Source organism: Camellia sinensis, chromosome 13, assembly GCF_055761805.1.
Source record: "Camellia sinensis isolate YWXY chromosome 13, ASM5576180v1, whole genome shotgun sequence".
Classification (NCBI taxonomy): Eukaryota; Viridiplantae; Streptophyta; class Magnoliopsida; order Ericales; family Theaceae; genus Camellia; species Camellia sinensis.
The window spans coordinates 153,358,528-153,366,586 of NC_138973.1; positions in this window are offsets into that span (position 1 = coordinate 153,358,528).

The following is an 8,059-nucleotide window of genomic DNA, read 5'->3' on the forward strand; positions in this document are numbered from 1 at the left end:
TTATGTTCATGTAGTCCAATTGGAGATGACTCTACAAATCATTAACCGTTGGAGTCTAATTTAGTTGAAAAAAAATAAATACTAGGAAAATTACAACAACAAAAAAAAAAACCCCAAGGTTTGACTTTGGTAAATAGATCACATACTGAGGTTTTATTTTTTCAATTTCAGCCCTGAGTTTTTTATTTGATCCAAATTTCATACATCCGTCCATCTCCGTTAAGTGAAATAAACAAAAAATGGTCTTTTAGTCATTTACTTTCACTTCTTTCCACATCCACTCTTTCCTCTCTCTTACCCATCCTTAACATTCAACGATGTTTTTCTTCCCTCAGATGCAACCACCATTGCCTTGATCCACCACTCTCACTCTTCCTTCTATTGTTCTTTGACAACAGCCTTATTTATTCTTTCTGCTTCCCCAACACTACATTCATCATCTCCCGTTCTCGATCGAGATCTAAACAAAATCAACAAGCAAAATCACAGGCATTTATGGGGATAAAGATCTGAAAATCTTCAAAATTTGTAGTCTAAAAATCTGCATTTGACTCGTATCTTTAATATAGCTATGAATTTGGCGAGGGAGGCACTAGCTGTATATGAAAAAGGAAAAGGGGAATGGGGATGATGAAGTATAATAATAGTGATTGATGAGAATGAGTAATGGGAACCAACGGAGAAGGGGAGACGGTGGTGGTAGTCATCGGTGAAAAAGAGAAAGCAAGTGGCGATTGCTGTGGAAAATGAAGAAGAAGTAGTAATCGATGGTGGAAAAAAGGAAGTGCGTGGCGGTCGTAGGTGGAAAGTAAGAGGAGGTGGTGTCACCATTAGGGGGGAAAAAGTGGTAGTCGCCAGTGGAAGGGAATGAAGGATGTGGTTGTCGCTGATGAAAGGGGAGGGAAGTGATGGTGATCAAAGATGAATGAGAGGAAGATATAGCAAAGACAATGGCAATTGAGGTAGGGGCACTAGCAGTGGGAGGAGTGGAATGAGGTAGTGAATTGGGGGATTGTGATAGATGGTTGCGGGCAAAGGGAAAGGGAGACTGGCGATAGCTATGGCGGAATGTGAAGTTGAACAAGAAGGGTTGGATCACGATAGGGTATGGGCAAGGAGAAGTGGAAGAGGATAATCAAGTATAGTGGGATGTATAATAAGCTTATGATGGAAGGTTATGATTAAGGCCGAATTGTACAACATTGAAACCGTTAATTAGGATCTTTTAACTTTACTAGCTTGTCAAACTATATATTTTATGTGTGTTTAATGTCAATTAGGTTGTACATAGTCGGAGCATAAAATGGGCAAAAATACAGAATTTGGAGAGAAAACAGCTTCCCGCATGTGCGTTGACTTTTTCTGCACGTGTGTTGATTTTTCTTGGAAAATGGGCCCGATGTTTTAAACCTGTTTGAAAGACAACAGAAGCATAAATAGACAAGAAAGAGGCTAGATTAAGGTTCTGAAATTAATTCCAAGAAGAGAGAGGCTAGGGTTTGGAGAAAAAAGAAGGATTCTCAAACTTTCAAGATAACTTCCATGGGGCTTCCATCTCTCCCATCTCTTTCACCTCTTCCCACTCCTCTATGAGTGGCTAGGTTATTTTTTTCTTGGGTTTTGATGAAACCCTAGCCATGTAATTAGATTTTCTTTTTTATTTTTAATTTTGTAAAGGTTTAAACAAATGTATGGTGTTTTAGAAGTTTCACATATATATTTTTCATTATTTCTTCAAGTATTCGGCTTTCTGTGATTGTTAAATGTTTTTCATACAATAGTTTTCTATTCTTTCACATTCAAGGTATGAGACAAACCATATTACAAGGGACGAGTCGTGTTGCTACCCTAGTTTAGAGTGAACGATTCGTACTACTTGAGATGGTTGCGTACCTGTACATTGAACGTGATGATTTTCTTGTTAAATGCTTTGAAGTTATAGTTGCGAAGCATTATTCCATTCGAACCGTAACATAATTGATATGAACTCATTGCCCTAGGATTTTTCCCAAAAATTAATATCTCAAACCCTAATTTTTAATTGTCAATTTAATTTATTAATTTCATTTAATTCCTTTTTAGTCATAAAATCTTTCAATCTTTTTAATCAAAATTAATTTAGAAATTTAGCAATTAAATTAGTCTAATTTCACAATTATTCCTATGGATCGGACCTGGACTTGCCATTATTCTAAAAAAAATTGGTATAGTTTAGCGTTTATTTTTGGTGTGTGTTACAACCCATCAAATTTTGGCACCATTGCCGGGGACTTCTGGCGAAATTAATTAATTTAAAGTTATATACTTATTTTAATTTTTAGTTTAGGATTTTATGCTTTCGTGTTGCTAAGTGTGCAGAGCGTTTGAAAGTGGAAGCTATCACTAAAGTGCAAGTGGAGCCAACCGAGCTTTAAAAAAAAAAAACAAACCGCAGCACTAAAGTGCTTAAAAAAAGAAGTAAACACTCGCAAGCAAGGCACCAAAGTGCTACAAAGAAAGACAAAGCTCAATTGGAGGTTGGAGATAACGTCTACACGTCAAGCACCCGCAAGACGAGTAAAGCATTTTCGTTAAATCGCTGTGAGTATACTTTTCTTTGGTATTTTTGCTTATATAACTTAGTGCACAGAGTCAAAACTTAGTGTGTGTGAGTGAGTAGTGTATGCACGGGCGCCGTTCTTGTCGCCTTGAATTGTGGAGTTTGGACTTTGAACTAGAAAGGACTCTTAGGGAACTTAGAGCCTCTGCCCGTGTTCCTAGGCTTGAATATTCATATCCATACTTTGATCCATTAGAGATGGAAAATCTATATGTCCCAAATGAGCCCAACCAAACCCCTTAAGGATTATTTCACACCCACTGCATATACATCACCATCATGCATCCAATTACCTGACACCACTGTTGCTCATTATGAGATTAAGTCTAGCACCATACAAATGCTCCCATCATTCCATGCACTAGCTCATGATGATCCTTATAAACATTTGAATGAATTTCTGGAAATTTGCTCTACAGTAAGAATCCAGAATTTCACAAATGTGGCCTTAATGTTGCGATTGTTTCCATTCTCATTAAAGAACAAAACCAAACACTGACTGAATTCTTTACCTGTTAATTCAATCACAACTTGGGACCACTTACAGGAACAGTTCTTGGAGAAGTACTTTCCCATCGGTAAAACCAACCAACTTAGGCGAGCCATCACCAATTTTGCTCAAATTGATGGCAAGCAATTTCACGAAACATGGGAGAGACTTTGTGACCTTCTCCAACAGTGCCCTCACCACCAAGTGCCTGATTGGTAACTTGTTCAAACATTTTATTATGGCTTAACTGAGCCTCACCGCCAAATAGTGGATTCATCTTGTGGTGAGACATCCATGTCCAAAAATGATGCTGAGGCATGGCAATTGTTTGAGAACCTAAGTAATAATTCCCTTCACCTTGCCTCTACAGCCCGGTAAGTCTGGCAACCAGTAGTTGGAGCCCCGAAGAGAGGGGGCATTTATGAGGTCAGGCAAAACCTAGAGTTAGCTCATCAAGTAGAGGCATTGTCCTACAACATGGACAAATTATTAGCTGCGGGACATGCCCCTACACAGCAAGATCATCCTCAATTTCACGAGGCGTGTGCTATTTGTGCGAGCCCTGCTCATGACTTGAGTAAGTGCCCTTCGGCATCACAATTTCCGGAGTTAATCCAAGAGCATGCGAATGCGGCTCAAGGATTCTCCAACCCGAGTAATGACCCATACTCCAACACATACAATCTGGGATGGAGAAATCACCCTAATTTTTCATGGAGACCTCATTCACAAGGCACTTCTTACAACCCTCCACCACCAAGGCAGAATTTTAATCATTTTGCCAACCAATCTTCCTACCGGCCACCGTAACCTTACCGACCACCACAACCTTACTGGCAACCACAACCCCCACATGTTCCTCAAGGCAACTTTGTCTTTGAGACTCAGGTGTTAGAAGTTCTCTCAGAACTTAAGGGGTTAGCACCAGTAGTTCACTCCCACACTCACTCCATTGCCAAGCTAGAGGCCCAATTAGGTCAAATGGCTAATAACATGAATAGGAGAGATGAGGGAAAATTATCGAGTCAGACAGTGGCCAACCCTAAGGGTCAATATGGGGTAGAGGGTTCAGGTGGGAATGGAAAGCACCATGAGCAGCTGCAAGCTGTGATTACCTTGAGAAGTGGGAGGGAGTTAGAGCCTCAGCCAGTTGCGTCTGATGCAACTAAGGTTAAAAAGAGTGACCACGATGGTCCACCCAATGAGAGAAAGGGTGAGGGGTAAACACCTAAGAGGGATGACTTAGTCCCTAACACTTCAAATGAGCCCAAGGCACCACATGTGCCTAGGACACCCTTTTCCCAATACCTTAATACACCGTCCCCTTTTAATAAGAAGGAGGCATCAATGGAAGCGATGATGGAGGTCTTTAAACAAGTGAAAATCAACCTCCCCCTGTTGAAGGCAATTAAGCAAGTATCCTCCTATGCTAAATTTACGAAGGACCTTTGTACGCAAAAGTGTAAATCTAGGACACACGTGTCCCAAAAAGTCATACTCACGGAGCAAGTAAGCTCCATCTTGTTGAATGACACACCCCCTAAACTTAAAGACCCTGGTGCCCCAACCATTGCATGCATTATAGGGGACCATTTCATTAATAGGGCCTTATTAGATTTAGGGGCTAGTGTCAATTTGTTGCCATACTCTGTGTACGAAGAATTTGGGCTTGGTGAGTCGAAGCCCACTACTGTTACTCTCCAGTTGGCTGACCAATCCCTCAAAGTGCCACGTGGCATGATTGAGGATGTGCTAGTAAAGGTTGATAGGTTTTACTTTTCTGTTGACTTTTTGGTGTTAGATATGGAACCGGTAGCAGTTCTAGGAAGCAAATCGCGGTGATCTTAGGTCTAATTTTCTTGGCTATGGCCGATGCATGCATAAATTGTCGTACTGGGGTTATGGAAGTTTCATTTGGTAACATGCAAGTGAAACTTAATGTTTTTCAAGCATCCTGACAACCCCATAAGAGGGAGGAGTGCTTATTTGTGGATGTTGTGGATGGGATTGTGGAGGAAGCTTTGCCCTCCATTCTTGTAGAGGACCCTCTAGAAGCTTGTTTAACTCATTTTGGTTTTGAAAATTTTCATATTAACGAGTCGGTTGAGGAGGTGAATGCCTTGCTTAATGCTTCTTCTACACTGGATTTTCCTCCATGGCAAGCCTGGTTTAAGTCACTTCCTCCTTCGTCGAGAGAACCCGCCATACTATCTTTGGTCACACTACCTATACTTGAGTTGAAGCCACTCCCGGCCGCTTCAACTCAAGTATGCATTTTTAGGGCCTCAGGATACTTTACCAGTCATCATTGCATTTGACTTAACTGCAGAGTAGGAAAATCAATTAATTAGTGTTCTTGTGGCACATCGGAGTGCTATAGGGTGGTCGGTAGCCGATTTGAAAGGGACAGATCCCTTTATGTGCATGCATTATATACATTTAGAGGAGGACACCAAACATTCTCGTGAAATGCAACGGAGGCTTAATCCTAATATGAAAGAGGTGGTAAAAAATGAGATGTTGAAACTGTTAGATATGGGTATTATATACCTTATTTTGGATAGCAAGTGGGTGAGTCCCACACAAGTGATGCCCAAGAAATCGGGCATCACTGTTGTTAAGAATAAGAGAGGATAGTTAGTCCCCACACGAACCACTACTAGGTGGCGAGTGTGCATTGATTATAGGAGACTGAATTCCACGACTATGAAAGATCATTTTCCCTTACCTTTTATTGACCTGATCCTAGAGTGGTTAGCGTGGCAGGGTTTCTATTGCTTTCTTGATGGCTACTTGGGGTATAATCGAGTCCTGGTGTACCCCGCTGACCAGAAAAAGACCACATTCACTTGCTCTTTTGGCACTTTTGCTTATAGGCGTATGCCCTTTGGGTTTTGTAATGCACCGGTGACTTTTCAATGATGTATGATGGCCATTTTCTCCGATATGGTGGAGATTTTTAGAGGTTTTCGTGGATGATTTTTTGGTGTTTGGACTGTCTTTTAAGAAATGCTTTAGGAACTTGACTAAAGTGTTGGAACAATGTACTAAGGCAAACCTAATTTTGAGTTGGGAAAAAAGCCATTTTATGATTCGTGAGGGTATAGTGTTGGGACACATTGTGTCCCCTCGAGGTATAGAGGTAGACAAGGCTAAGGTTGACCTCATTGCAGGCCTTTCTCCACCCAATTTCGTGCGTCAAATTAGGTATTTCTTAAGGTATACAAGTTTTTACCGTAGGTTCATCAAAGACTTTAGTAAAATATCACTCCCTTTGTGTAGTTTACTTGTTAAGGACGCGCCTTTTATCTTTGATGAGGCATGCTTGAAGGCTTTTGAAACACTAAGAATGGCCCTTACCGCCGCCCCAATCATGAAATCACCAGATTGGTCGCTTTCCTTTGAAATCATGTGTGATGCCTCAGATTATGCTGTTGGGGCTGTGTTGGGTCAAAGAGTCAATGGGGCACCATATGCTATATACTATGCTAGTCACACTCTCTTGGATGCACAATTGGATTATACTACTACCGAGAAAGAGTTGCTAGTTGTGGTCTTTTCCTTAGATAAATTCCGGTCATATCTCCTAGGTTCCAAGGTCATAGTCTTCACTGATCATTCTGCTTTGCGGTATTTACTATCAAAGAAAGAGACCAAACAAAGGTTAACTAGATTGATTTTGTTGCTTCAGGATCTGAGAATGCAGTGGCGGATCACCTCTCCCGAATCCTTATTAAGTATGCTAGTGACCTTCTTATTTTGCATGATTTGTTTCTAGACGAACTACTCCTTGCGGTGTCACGAGCGAGCCCCCCGTGGTTTGCACATATTGTGAATTACTTGGCCATTAGGAAAATTCCTCAAAATTGGTCTAAGCAAGACAAAGGCCAATTCTTTTCGCAGGTCAGGTATTATTTTTGGGAGGATCCAGAATTGTTTAAATATTGCTCTGACCAAGTGATCAGATGGTGTGTGCTGGAGAGTGAGGTGCATAGCATTCTTACTTTTTGTCATTCTTTTGCATGTGGCGGTCATTTTAGTGGGCATAAAACGGCCGCTAAGATTTTACAAAGCGGGTTTTATTAGCCCACAATTTTTAAAGATGCCCATCAATTTTGTAGAACTTGTTTGCGCTGTCAGCAAATAGGTTCGATATCTCGGCGTGACATGATGCTAATGTCCCCTATTCTTGTAGTAGAGATCTTTGATATTTGGGGGATTGATTTTATGAGCCCTTTCTCGTCGTCATTCGGGTTTGAGTATATTCTCTTGGCAGTGGATTATGTGTCTAAGTAGGTGGAGGTGAAAGCTACCCGAACAAACGATCATAAAATAATAATCAAATTTTTGTATGAAAACATCTTTAGTCGTTTTGGGTTTCCTAGAGCCATAATAAGTGATCAGGGTACACATTTTTGTAACCGGTTCTTTGAGTCGGTAGTTAAAAAATACTCTATCACTCATAAAGTTGGCACTCCATACCATCCTCAAACTAGTGGCCAAGTGGAAGTCTCAAATAGGGAGGTAAAGCATATAATAGAGAAAACGGTGAGGCCAAATAGGAAAGATTGGTCACAGTGTTTTATTGATGCATTATGGGCCTACCGCACTGCTTATAAGACACCCATTGGGATGTCACCATATAGGGCGGTGTTTGGCAAAGCTTGCCATCTTCCGGTTGAACTTGAGCATCGAGTATTGTAAAACATATAGAAGTTTAACTTCGATATGGTCGCGGCTGGGCTCAACGGGAAATTGCAACTCAATGAGTTGGAGGAAATTCGGAATGATGAATATGAGAGTTTGAGAATTTTTAAAGCTCGGACTAAGGAATTCCATGACAAGCACATTAATAGAAAATCTTTTGAACTCGGCCAAAAAATGTGGCTTTTTTACTCAAAATTGAGACTCTTTCCGAGTAAGCTTAGATCAAGATGGGATGGTCCCTTTGTGGTTGTAGAGGCATTTAT